The sequence below is a fragment of the Balaenoptera physalus genome (assembly GCF_965194825.1).
Source record: "Balaenoptera physalus genome assembly, contig: SUPER_6_unloc_3, whole genome shotgun sequence".
NCBI lineage: Eukaryota > Metazoa > Chordata > Mammalia > Artiodactyla > Balaenopteridae > Balaenoptera > Balaenoptera physalus.
Window position 1 is genome coordinate 126,337 of NW_028126535.1, and position 14,702 is coordinate 141,038.

A 14,702-nucleotide genomic window follows, 5' to 3' on the forward strand; every position below is an offset into this window, starting at 1 on the left:
TCTCTCTAACCACATGTAAAATGACTACGACTGTTCCCTCACCCAGAAGCCGCATTCTTGAGTATAGAGCTATTTGGTAAAGCACTTGACAGCTGGTAGGGGCTCTCCCAGGGGTAAGTGCTAATTTCTATGCAGAATCTGTAGATTACACCCAGCATCTATCAAGTTAAGGATTAGATCACCTAAAATCTTAACTGTTAGCCACTCACCAGCCTGGCCAGCCTGACACCGTGCCAGCAAGAATACAAAAGATCTAGGAGCCCTTCAGAGACACCTGGTCCCTTGTACACAGGTGCAATCTGTTTGGCTTCTGAGGCAATTTCCACTAGTCCGTTTTAAATGGGTTTGGCAGATGAGATAACATGTACTTCATGTGAAAGAAATGTTATGAATACCAGTTTATGGTTTAGGATCGCTAACATGCAGAAAGAACCAGGAAAGTGAAGTAGTATAGAAATTAAGAGAAATCCAGAGTCAAATGAAAAGAGGTGAATGTTCTGTAAAGAAAAAAAAAAAAAAAAAAAGGAACAGGTTAGGTGATTACTTAACTGCTGTGAGGGCAGCTAAATAATTTGAATGTGATTAGAGAAAGTCAGTGACAGCCTCAGAACCTAAGGTCCTCAAGAATATGTCGATCTCTACTTCAAGACCTCAAATTACTCTGCTAGCTTTTTCTTACAACATCTATTCCTTCATCTTACCGTTCTCAATTCTACTGACCTTTACTTCTAGCTCCCCAGATGGTGGCCCTTTATCTCCTCACTGTGGGAACCGACTCTTCCAAACGCAGGGCATCAGTGTTTTGTCCACCTCCCACTGCCCTCTCTCAACAAGGTCATCTCAGCTTCACCCTTTGACTCTCTGCTCGTGTCCAATGTGGCAGTGCTTGATGTTGGTTACTACTATGAGCCATTTCTAAAACACTATCACCAGGTTCCAGGAAATACAGGATTTCTATGGCTCACGGGCTAACTGGCCCCTTGTAATCCCCTTTAATCAACTACTTGAGCCCTCCTGTGTTCCCACAAAGTAGTTGTTCCCAATTTGCTGCACTCACTCCCCTGATCTGCCCACATCCCTAGATGTATCTCCTCAGGCTAGGCAGCAACCCCACCTTCCAAACTCCAAAACTCATTTCATCTGGCATTAGGAATAGATGCCTCACTTCTTAAGGTAACCCCTCTCATCTAAGGGAGAGGATTCCATCCCAACTCTTCAAATCAAATTTCTATATCCAACACCCCCACCACCAGGATGGTGGTGAGGATGGGGCAATTTGACCTTCCTCAGCCCTTGACATGTCCTAGTGTTTCTCAAGATGTGGTCTCCAGACCACCTGCCTCTCATGGGCTGAAAGTCCCTGTAAGAAATGAAGCTTCTCTAAATGCAACGCGGAATCCTAGAACAGATAAAGAACATCAGTGGAAAATCTGGTGAAATCCAAATGAAGTCTGGAGTTAACAGTAGTGCGTTAATGTTGACTTCTTAGTTTAACAAATGTGCTATGATAATATGTTAATATTAGGGCAAAACGGATATATCTTTGCAACTTTTCTGTAAACCTAAAATCATTCTAAAAGTTTACTAAAACAGAACAAAAAGACCTAATTCTTGGATCCCAAATTCATCTCAATTCCTGGAGCTGAAGCCTGGGAATCTACATTTCTAATAGGAAGCCCAAATGATTCTTATGCAGACACAAATTTGAAAACTAGTCTTTCAATTCCCTTTCCATTCCATGCCTGAATGGCTGCTTCCTCCTTGTTTTACTTACCTTAACCTGATTTCATCTTTTAGATCCTCTCAACCCTAAAATATAAGTACTATCATTATCCCCCTTTCACAGATGAGAAAGTATAAGATGCAGTACACAAACGAAGTACTAAGAGCTTAAGTAATTTGTTCAGGATCAACAGCCCATGAATGATGGAGCTGGGAGTTGAATCCCTAATCAGTCTAGCTCCCAAATCTATGCACAGAACCATTCTACTTCCTCTCATTCTGTTGCACGTAAGAGCTCTGTAACTAAATCACTAAAAGAAGCATTATTACCTATTTCTCCAACTTCCTAAGTCCAACAGTGCCCCCCTTTTCCACTGGGGGGAATGAACAATGAGAAAGCATTGGGAAGATGTGCCAACTAGAGACCTGGACGGGTAAGGCACAGTGGCTCTTGCACCAGGATCCAGCTCAACTGCTGTATTCTCTGTTCTCCCAAATGCCCTAACATGTACCAATCTAATAATGCTCATAGTACTCACTTTGATGCTAAATTAATTATCTCAGGTTTACTAAGCATCTGTCCAGATTGTCAGGGAAGTGCCAACTCTAAATCAATTGACAGTTGGCCCTCCGTATCCACAGGTTCTGCATCAGTGGATTCAACCAACCATGGACTGAAAATACTTAGGGAAAAAAATTTCAGAAAGTTACAGAAAGCAAAACTTGAATTTGCTGCACACCACCAACCATTTGCATTATATTTACAACTACTTACTTAGGATTTGTATTTGGTGTTATAAGTAATCTAGACATGACTTAAAGTATAAAGGAGGGTGCGGGGGAAGATGGGAGGATTGTGCGTAGGTTATATGTAAATACTGCACCGTTTTCTATAAGGGACTTGAGCATCCATGGATTTTGGTATGGGGTGGCACGGGGGGGAGGGAGACTACTGGAACCAATGACCCACAAATACAGAGGGAGAACCATATATCCTCTTATCTTAGCTGGGTTCCCTGACTTGTATTTAGACCTTAATACAAAGTTGTGGATCTAACTGCTGAATGATGAAGTTTTGGGAGTTTCTGACTGCAAACCAGACACACACAACAACAGCAGCACTTCTATCCAAATTGCTTCAGTACAGAGTATAGATGGAGGGTTGATAAAATAGAACACAATCTCAGGTAATGTCTCTGTTCTTATGTGTATTTTCCTTCATTTCTTCAAGTGAATCATGAAACAATCACAGGATCAGCAGGAGAAACCTATGAAGTATATTCATTCAGGTAAAACATGTTTTCATTAGTTCTCCTTCTGGTGATTGGAATTTCTTTGATTTTATTATCAATAAAAACGTTGCCACTTATATTCAAAGTACATCCGAGAAATCTGATCATGAAGTTAGAATGCACATACCTCCTTCAGATACTCTTAGAAAACAGTGTCTCTCCATGAAAGCATGAGAAAACTACTTGTACAGCATCTTATTTGCTTTACCATTGCTTTAATGCACTTTAAAATTTAGCTACATTAATTGGGAACAAAGAAACAAAAATAGACATTTCTTTGTTTTTCATAAATAACTACTCTCCATATTTGATAAAAATCTCAAAGCATTATTTTAACTTCCCACAAGTATAATACATACAATTTTTTTTTTCTGAAATAATAAGGTCAGCAAATTAAGTATCTTGGCACTAATATAACCACATACAACTGCTATTCTACTGACTTCCAGGAACAAAACAAAAACAGAAAACTTCTTATCAAGATGCTCTGGGTTTCCTTTTGCTAGTGTTAGGGATCCGGAATTATAATCATCTGCCAGTAATAATTTTATAGATTCTAGTTGATTGTCTACAAATAAAATATCGCTGGCTCTGCTTTGTGAGTTCTGGATTTGACATGACACTAACAATACCGCATGGGACAGGCACTATACACACATGGAAATCAGGAAAAGTACTGAATGCCCTGGACTCGAACTACTGACTCAGTATGTGCCTCACTTGGCTCAGTAATAAATTCACCTGCACCAAACCCGTATCAAAAGTCACTAAATCTCTCATATATATAATATATATTATTTATATACACACCCACAACACATACACACTATACATACAGTTTGTAACAACATGAAGTAATATTGTCTTCAAATGATGTACCACAGACTGAAATAAATCCTGTAATTGTCATCAAGCTGCTAGAAGCTTTTGAGAGTTCTGAGCCAGGTTACTTAGTTACTTTCATCCTGCCTACCCTTCATTCACCCTGCTTTAATGTCTTGGTAGCTTTTTCTTTCAAAACCACCCTCCTCGACCCAGGCGTATTTCTTTCCCAGGATCCCTTGATCGGACTTTGGAGGCAAGAGAGGGCATGCAGGGGGAGCAGGAAATCCTCAGCCACTGTACCTCACACCTGCCTAGATTTGTGATGTTCTCTGTCCTGTTGGCCACATTCGGTGTTAGAAAGCAGTTATTCAAGGCTTTGTCCCTCCTACCCCCCTTGGTCTTTCTGTAGAGCACAAAAGTGAAAGAAGCCTCTTTAGCAGGGGTAGCAGTTCATTAAAATATACAACTACATTTCCTAGCTCTGGGGTTCCCATTCTGTACTTGAGACTGCAGGTCGCGGATGCTGTTATTAAGGTGCGGTGTGGGCTCCATGAGGTTTTCTCCTGGCAGCCGGTGTCGGGATTAGTGCAGCCCTAGCCCAGGAGGAAACGGCCTAATGAATACCAACTTGGAAACAGTGGTGTCAGCACGTTATTTAAGCTTGTACATTGCTCACAATTACACACAATACACACACAGGCTTATCACTGGAAATGACTACGAGAAAACATGACAAAGGTTTGCAAGGATAAACCAATAAGGCACCAAGAATACTTATTTTCAGCCAATTTAGACAACTTCAAAGTGTGAGGTTAATAATATAAATTAAAATGACTTCCTAAGTCTTATCAACTGATTTACTGAGAGGTCACATATTAGTTCCTTCTAAATCTTTACCCCCTAATCTGTGATGGGAGACGTTGCTTACAATTGAACCATGAAAGGGACAGCCCAAAAGCTGTACATGTGAAACTAAACTGGGCCTTAAATCCTCACTAAAATCACAGAGCTGGCTGTGAAGAAGCTGCTAAATCACCCCACAACCTTCCAGTTTATAATTGTTTTCATGAGTGTGGTTTGTTTGCCTAATAAAAATAAAAATCAGAAGAAAACAGCATATGAGATGGAAATAGGGGGCGACCATAAATAGATGGGCTTCTCTGCCCTGGGTAGCGGGAGGGGTGGCTGAGGTAAGACTTGAGGGAAGCAGGTGGGCTTCATCTTTGAGGGAAGGGAGGGGGAGAGCAGCGGTGAGAACAGAGGCTGAAAACAGAGGCAGCTCTGAGAGTTGGCCTGGACCTAGACCTCCAAATGCATTACCTGTATTGCCTTTCCTTGGCTTAGTATCCTTTGTCTTAACTGTCTTTTTTTTTTTTTTTTAAAGTAAATTGGTTGTTCTTTTTAGGTTTGGTATGTTGCCAAAATGAAAAATAGTTGTTTTAACAGGAAGAATTAAATCACTTCAACCACATCATCCCACAACTTTTAGATACATTCTGCATCATCTTTACACTCCTCCACAAAAAAAAAAAAAAAAAGGAAGAGGAAAAACCCAAATTAGTCACAATGACCTAAGGCAGCAGAATAATCTTTGTACTTTCTGGGAAGAAATGTTAACTGAGGGAAGAGGTCAAGGTGATCAGAAAAGTTCCTCATTTGAAAAACAAGAGAGGAACTGGCCCTCAGGCAGGGGATCTATTTCAAGGTTCTAAGAAGCTTCTGAACAAGTAGAGGAATTAGATGTGCAAAAAGTTCTGTAGCTCTGTGTACAAGGTTTTGTCGAATATACTGAAATTTTGATTCAGAGGATGAGTGTGTAAGAGCAGTGCATTTTTATAAACGTGAATAGCTTCTGAAAGTCCATGAAAACTATAACACCAGGCTTCTTTCCACCAGCAAAGTGCTTAAATACACTATGGAAACTATACACTTGTTTACTTAATATCCATAATGTAAAAACTGACCTGGGCTTAAATCTGACTTTTCCAACTTTGGTATAAATGAAGCGCAAATCCCTACACTTGCTGTTTTTCTAGGGAGACATCCTCTAATTTTAATTGTTTTTGCCATTTTAGCTTCTTAAATTTAGTCCCCACTCAGTCCTGGTCACTGGTATTCTGCTGGCCAATGCACTGTCACCCCCTTCCCCAGTAATGGCCTCACACTCTTCTTGAATGAATGGTTAAATAGATTAGGAAAGCAAACAGAATTTTTAACAGTAAAGTATGTATGCGTGGTGTGTGTACGTGTGTATTCATCAATACATAGACTTTAATATATAAATGAGGGAATGGTTCAATAGATTAGAAAAGCAAACAGAATTCTCTAACAGTAAAGTGTGTGCTCATCACTATATAGGCTTTCTCAGAAGAGGAGGAAGAGAAAAATATATTGAGGTGAGGCGGGGGGGAAACAGCTTTCCTTTTGCTACACTGATCCATGTTTTAAAAGCTTATGCAAGGGTGTTATGGGTCTCATTTGTTTTCAGAGGCCGCAGAGGGCAGTGTCTCGATGCTTTTGGAATATCTGGCTGTAATCTAGTCCAAAGTCCAGGGACACTTATTTTCCCCCATCGCTGCCAGTGTGTATTCACAGGACTGCATGGTGCGCGCCCGCCGCCGCGTCCCGCCCGCCGCTCTTCTCCTCCCCTGCAGGGGGATCCGCGCTCCAGCGGACTCCTGGGGGCGGTGGCGGTTCTCCCGGGACGCGCCGGGCTCCGCTCCTCCCCCGCGCTCTAGCACCCTTTGGCCCACCTCCGGCGGGTATTGAACTGCGCGCGGCGGCGGCGGCGGCGCTGGCCGCAGTGGAGTCACGGCCTCGGGCTGACTGGCCTCTCCCGCCCAGCCTGGGTCACCTGCTTCTAATGCCCGCCGGGAGGCTCCGCCCCGGCCCCGCCCCTTACAAAGAGGGTTTGAATTGTTTCCCGCTCCCCCCACCCCTTCCTTCTACTGGAAGAAGGCGGCAAAAAGGCAGGAGGGCCTGAGTTCTTGAGGGACTCAGGACTGCACTTTAGGGCTGAGTCGTTCTTGTGTCCTGGATCCCACTTACACAGACTGCGAGACAAAATTGCAGAATAGCCCTCTTCCTCCTGCTTATCAACAAGACTTTGTGAGAAATAATGAGGAATACGTGTATTAATCCCAGCCTCAAAGTTAAAAGAAATAAATATAAATCTCTTCACAAACATTAAAACCGTTAATAAATATGTTTAAAATGTACTTTACCTCTTTCCTTCCCTGGGATTCTACAGGTGCTTATATTTTTTTGGTTTTTTGGGAACTACTTGGCACTCAGTGTCGGCAAACATCCCAGGGTTGAAAGTAGTGGGAGTTGAAAAGCTATGGAATAGCAATCAAAAAGAAAGGGAAACCCTCAGTGGAAAGTATGCACAGATTGTGAACATGCCAAGAGAGGCTGCCTCATTCTGTGGCCTGGATGCAACATGTGTATTATTGGGGATGGACAAGTGTTGGCTAATAATAAAAATTATTTGAAGTTGGAGAATGTTAATCACTCATGCTGGAATTGAACCAGAATACATGTGTTATTTCACTTGGTTCTGACTCAAAGGATGTTATCTCCTAGTCTGTAAACCTCTCCCTTCTTAATCAACAGGGAGATGTTATTTTTGCTTGGAGATCTCTAATAATAGTAGTAATAATAGCGGGAAAACTTGGCCAAAAGAAACGTATTTTGCATTGTATAGCTTTTTGTATCATTTGAATTTTTGCTTTTCTGCACATAGTATTTCACTTTAAAGGCAGTTTAAAATATGCTGTTTAACATGTATTAGGCAGGGTGCTACATAATTCATTTCAGTTAGCTCATTTGATCCTCACAACAATCAGATGGAACTGGCATCATAATGGCTTCCTTGAAGTTGCATGTTTAGTCCATGGAAAGGACAGAAATCACAATTTTCTTCTGAGTCATAGTTATTGTTTAACAAACTGGAAAACACTGAATTATTTTTAAAGATGCAATTTTTAAGCAACTAGAACATTGCCAGGCATTCTTAGCTATTAATTCACTCATCTATCCTTCCATCTAGCCAGCCATCCATCCATCCATCCAAAAACACCAAATTTCTGACTTGAAGACACTACTGTTATATTAAACGTGTTGCTACAAAGTGGAATTCATGAGGTTCAACTTAAATTATTGTCCAAGGTGTACTTATTAATTGATGAAAATACGGAGGATCATGCCAAACATTCCATCCAGTAAGACTGTGACATTTTGAAAGTTTTGAAGTATTGGTTTTGGATTTTGTAATCAGAGAATAGTTATTGCATTTCTAATCTTACTATACTTGTATTGATTATACATATTGAGACACTTGAGAGTTCAATGCTATAGGAATGACTGGACAGGTAGCCTCTGTATACTCTTCAGTATCTTGATAATCAAGCCTGGAACAGTGTGCTGCCCATAGATGCCTTTGGTAAATATTTGTGAAATAAATGGATGAATAAATGGCAACTGAGATTAACTTTTTAAACTTTAGCAAGTGGCACTGAATCCTTGGATAAAGCTTACCTTATGAGCTATATATATCTCTGAGGTTGACCCTACCCTGTTAAATGCAGCATGAGTCCAAACCTTGGCTCTTCCTTTACTAGCTGCCACTTTGGACAAGTCACACGACAGCTCCAGGTCCTCTTTCCTCATCTGTAAAGTGGAGTTACCCCTCATAGAGTTGTAGTGAGGGGTAAATGAATTTATATGGTGAAGAGCTTAAAACCATGTCTAGCACCTCATAACTCTATTTAAGTCTGTTATTAGTTTCTACTGGGTTCATGCTATTTTTCTGTTTTCCCACTCTATTTTCTTTTGTGTATCACTTTAATAATGGGGAAGAAGTTACATTTTTTAGATGTACAGGCATACCTCAGAGATATTGTGGGTTTGCTTCCAGACCACTGCAATAAAGGAAATATCACAATAAAGTGAGTCACATGGATTTTTTGGTTTTCCAGTAATGTCTATAAAACTTATGTTTACACTATTCTTCAGTCTATTAAGTGTGCAAGAGCATTCTGTCTTTAAAAAAAGTACATATTTTAATTTAAAAATACTTTATTTCTCAAAAATGCTAACCATCATCTGACAACTCAGGGTTGTCACAAACCTTCAATTTGTGAAAAAGCAAAGTCTGCAAAGCGCAATCAAATGAGGTATGCCTGTACTTTATGTCTGAGCACACGCCCAGCTGTCACCAGCTATCTCTAGCATTTAGATATTAGCTAGATTTTATGCCAAAGCAGGGATCATTTCACTTGCCCTGGATCAAAGTGCGTACACCTGACATCAGCAACCAGCCCGCAAGTGTGCGAGTGTGCACAGGGCTGGCACAGGACAGACACCCACAAGCCAACTTGAAATCCCTCACAGGTATTTCCAGACTAGCTTTTTCCATGTCCTAGAGCATTTCTGATAACTCCTCTTCTCGTCAGATCAGACACCTCTAGATGAGAAACCCAGACACTAATCAGAGGATTAACATGATGAGTCATTTATCCAGGTTCATAATAAGAATGCCTTGTTCACATTATAAGTGGAATCATTCAACTGTAATCTTTAGTCCTCTCCCCTCCTCCACTGTGGTGGCGATTATAGAAAAGTAAGAGCTTCTTTCTTCTTTCCCAGAGGCGATGGAAGCGCTAATCTTTCCCACCCTCAGCAATGGCTCTCAGCTGCACATTACAATCACCTGGGGAGCCTTAAGATCTACTGATGCTTGGGCCCTACTGAATCAGAATCTCTGGCTGACGGACCCAGACATTGTTTCTTGGTTTCGTTTTATTTGTTTCTTTTTGTTGCCGTTTTGTTTTTAGCTCTCCAGGTGATCCTGATTTTCAGCTAGGGTCGAGAGCCACTGACATAGATGGTTTTGTTATTTCCTCAGCACAGCCCCAAACTTGGGCCTAGCTGGATCTTCTGCAGAAAAGGGTTAATCACATCATGATGTAAAATGGAACACCTCGGAAGAAAGTATAGAGAAGTACGTTCTAGTCTAACTGCATGTGAGTCTGTTTGGGCTGAAGGAAAGTACATGTATATGAAGTAAAAAATATGTAACAGAATTGTGGTACAGTGATGGCACAGTCAACAACAATGGTGGCCGTAACAGTAACTGATGGGTATTGGGCATTTCCAATGTGCATGCACTGTGCTAAGCATTTTACATATATAATCTCTTTTACTCCCAAGAATCCTGTGAGGTTGATATTATCAACCCCATTTTATAGATTAAGAATCTGAGGTTCAGAAAGTAACTTGCTACACAACGGCACACACCTTCCAACTTGGGTTTTCCTCGCTCCAAAGGCTATGCTGCCATTGATTGCAGGCCTCGTTGTAGGCCCAGCAGTAGAGGGTCCTGAAAACCACCAGATGGTAACTCTTGAGATAAGCAACTTCCCTTGTTCCTTATCATCCTTTTCCTGGGGATCAGGTCAAATTTTCAATTCTGGTGTGGCCTCTTGTGTGGGGGACTAAAGTACGGAAAAGCTGAGGGCTCTGGATTCATCTAGAATCCAGTATAAGTCTAGAGCCACTTGTTCTTTGGGCTTTGCCGACCAGGCATGAGGTGGGGCACCCTTTAGACTAGATTTCAGGACCTGTCTGGTATCTTGGCAGAGGGAGCTTCAGTTCGGTAAATATTGATGCTGCACATGCTGTGAGCCAAACACTGGTGCCAGGGGTGCAAAGATAAAGAGGCATGGGCTTACCAGGCAGGACGTGGTGGGAGCACAGAGGAAGCACCTGGCCCAACCTGGTGGCTCAGGGAAGACCCAGGCTGTGCCTGGAAGGCTGAATATGAATTAGGTGATCTATGAGTCAGGGTTTAGTACAGGAAGAAACCACTCTAGGTGTTTCAAACAGAGAAATATTTAATACTGAGAATCAAACAGAGGCTTACAAAATTGATGAGCTGGAGGGGCAGAAGTCAGGGGGGTACCCCTGGGCTATTGAGTTCATGGGCCTACCACAGTAGCTATGTTCCAGAAGTTGGGATGGTGCTGCAGCAAGGGCGCTTCACACCCATGAAACTGGTGACTAGACACTGAAACAGGACATTGAGTCCAACAGCATTAAATGCCTCTTAACATTATTGCTCAAACCTTGCTGGCCAACAGCAACAGCAACAGAATGATGCCTTCTCCTTGCATCTGCCTCCAAATCTTACACAAGTGCACCTGGTTGACTGAACTTATTTCAGATCAAGACCCTAGCTGCAAGGGAGTCTGAAAAAAGTAGTTTGGCAGTTCGCCATCTCTTCAAGCAAATTACTAGAAGGATAGAATGGACGCTGGAGAGGCAATCACTAGTATCCACTATAGGTAAGGAAACTGAGAAGGACTTCCTAGACAGAGGAATCAGCACAAGTAACGGGCACAAGGCCATGAAAGAGCACGATTCAAGTGGTGAACAGCTGGGCATGGCTATGCTATCAGAAGCATGTGAATCAAGGTTTTTACCTGAAAGTGCACTCACGTCTAATCAACATATTTTTGATTAATTAGATTCGTATGTACACTGTACACATGACACTCTTTCCTATTGATACAGCGCTTGATGTATTCAACTGACTACTAGTGCAGAGGAGAAAGGAAAGGAGCAAAAAGCATGAAAAAGAATAAATAAAATTGTTAGGTAATAGTCATCCACAAAGAAAACAGAACATTAACCTTCCCCAAGCCTAATGTTGCAAACACTGTTGATTATGTGCCGAGGAGTCATCTCCCCTTTTTCCTTCCTAACAAAACCCCCGTTATTTGTTTTGTTCTGTTTTGTGGGGGAATCCACCCTTTTCTGCATAGCCCTGTGCTTCAGGAGAGGCAGGAGCTTCAGGTCAAGCCCCAAGGAGTAACACGTGATTAGTCTAACTGCTCGTGTTTCTCCCCTTCTTCTTATCAGCGTTTAGGTTACATACATGCATGGGACACAGTTCTAGCCAATAAGGCGTGGTGTGGGGGCCAGTGTGAGGTAAGTCTGTCAGGGGCTTATGGGAAAGCTCTTACTCCAAAGGAGAAGCAGTCCTCTCCCCTGCTGGGTATTGTTTTGTCTGCCTGTGATGCCTACCACTGTGGGCACCATCTTGCAACCACAAAGGAGCTAAGTTGACCCAGTGAAGAAGGATGGCATTGAGGCTGCCTGAACTGTTGGCCTCCAGACTTGTTGTTATGTGATACGATACGCTGCTTATTTTTTAATACATTTGAGTCCCTGTTTTCTTTCACTTGCAACCAAGAACATTGTAACTACTACTTGCAGTCTGTACACTTAGGATGAGATCTGCCCACTTAAACTTGGCTAATGAAGTCTCTGGAGGAGATTTAAGGAGAAAAATTTATGCCCTTTTTTTTCCACCAGAAAAATTGTTGTTTATCCTTCAAGAGCATTCAAGACCCACTCAAATGTCATTTCTGTCAAGCTGAGTGCTTTGTTATTGCCTGTACTCCCACAGCCCTCCCACTACTTCTCTATTACAGCACTTTACTCATGTACTCTTTCAGCAAATATTTATTGAGTGCCTATTTGGGGCTTGGTAGTGTTTTAGGCACAGGGGTTACAGTAGGAAACTAAATGCATGGAGATTCCAATCTAGTAGAAGACAGACAATGAATGAAAAAATTTTAATGTGATGACTCTTATCAAAGGGAAAAAAAAAGAATTCTTGTAAAAGAGGGGGAAATAACTACCTTGAAATTTATTTTATTGTACTGTGATTCTCTGTTCATATGTCAGTTTTTTCCACTAGATTGTGTGTTCTTGTAACCTCACATCACCCACCACTTCCCTGGGGGATTGCATTTTCCAAAGATGGCTGCGAAAACCTCTCCCATCCCACAGGTTTTTCTGCAATGTGATCTTGCCATTCCCCATAGGGGAGGGATGTAGGCGGTCCTAAGTCTCCTCCTCTTGAATCTCAGTGGGCTTGTGACGGTTTTGACCCATGGACTGTGTTGGAAGTGATGCTCTAAAACTTCCATGGATAGGTCATAAAAGGCCGTGTAGTTTCCACCTGGGTCTCTTGGGACACTTGTTTTTTGGAAGTGCTTTTTCTTGGGACACTCCCTCTTGACACCTACATATAGATGCTCCACTTGACAGTCCCAGCTGAGTGAGCCTTCAAGTCATCCCAGGTTAGGTAAAGAAGCTTCCAGATGATTCCAGCCCCCAACCTCAAGTCATTCCTAGTTGTTCAAGTCTTCCCAACTGAGGCCCCAGATATCATGAATCAGAGACAAGCCATCCCTGCTGTGCCCTCTCCAAATTCCTGATCCACCGTATCCATGTGCATAATAAAATGCCTGTTGGTTCACACCACTACTTTGGAGTGGTTTGTTACACAGCAGCAATGACTGGAACCCCCCAGATCTGCCTTTCTGTGAAATTTTAATCCAGTAGACAACTTTTTTTCTTTTCACCTGACCCAGTTGGTGATCAACTTATGCACTGAAGCTTGAGAACTTTCATCCATCTTACTTTCATCCCATTGAGTGTCGCTGTTGATGATATGCATGTGAAATGTCTAATCTTTTAAAACACAAATCTTCACCATTGATCTTAATATCCTGCTGCAGTGAGTTCCCCAGTTCAATTGTGTGTAGTGGGGAAAAAGTGCCTCCTTTTATCCATTTTAAACATGCTTCCTTTTCATCTCATCTTGTCCTCTTGCTCTTCCCCAAGTAAAGTGATTTCCATTTTGTGGGTACCTAGACACAGAGAACTGAGTTGAGACAATAATCTTTCTTTGGTTACCCAGAAGGCCTCGGGCGTGCTGCGACGGGGAGCAGTGGATTTTAGCTGGTGACTTAAAGGTGGTGGAACACTGTATTCTAATTAGTCACAAGTTTAGTTCCAAGCTTTCAAAAAATAGTCTAGATTCTGCAAGACACAGTAGGTGTCCTCTTGTGGTGCTGGGAAGTAGAGCACAGTAGAGAGGGAAGAGCATTGGCCAGTACATAGGCAATCCGGATTCAAGTCTCGTCTTGTGAGCCAGCTGTGTGCCCTTGGGCATAACACTTAGCCTCTCTGGACCTCATTCTCCTCAACTATAGAGTGAAGAGATTCAACCAGAGGGTTCTGGAGCACCCTTTTGCCTCTAACTTTGTATGAATTCTATGTATTTGCCAGTCATTTTGAAACATCTACTACATAAATCCACGGGAAGGAAAAGTTTGTATTCCAAACAGTTTGCCATTTTAGCTTCAAAGTGGAGTTGGAGAGAGCCACCACTCCCCCCTAACAAATTTTCTAGTTTTTAGAAAACTAATGTTATCGTTTTCCAAAAACACAATCCAAATTAGGCTTCAATTACCAAAAAATATATCCTGCTGTGACTGTTAAGTGACAGGTCTTGCAACCTGAGTCCTTTTAGTTTGGGGGTGCACCCCAGGGCTCCCATCAGCCTTGCTTTCATGAGCCTATCAATTCTCACGGTGCCATTGCTCGATGTTTGCATGGGGACAACTCCATTCTAAGTGATGAGAGTGAATGGATGGGGTGAACTGCTGCTGCATATGGCCACCTTGGGGAGGAAAAAGAATATTGTCCCAGTGAGCAGTCCAGTAGGAACTATTCAAGGGAATCTCTAGAAATCTGAAATCTCTTCCCAATTCTTTCTCCCCCTACAGAAGAAAAAAGGCAGTTACCATGTGGGACTTGGGGAAAGCATTCAGTCTCACTCAACCTGGACTCATTTCACTAATTTTCTGGTCTGCTTAATATTTCTTCAACAGTTGTGATTCTTAGAACTTCGTGGGCTCTAACCCACTTCTTAAGCTCTGCATCCTGTTTTGTCTTACTGAATTTTCTCTTTCCAATCCCAGGTGGGTGGGGGAAATGCTTCTC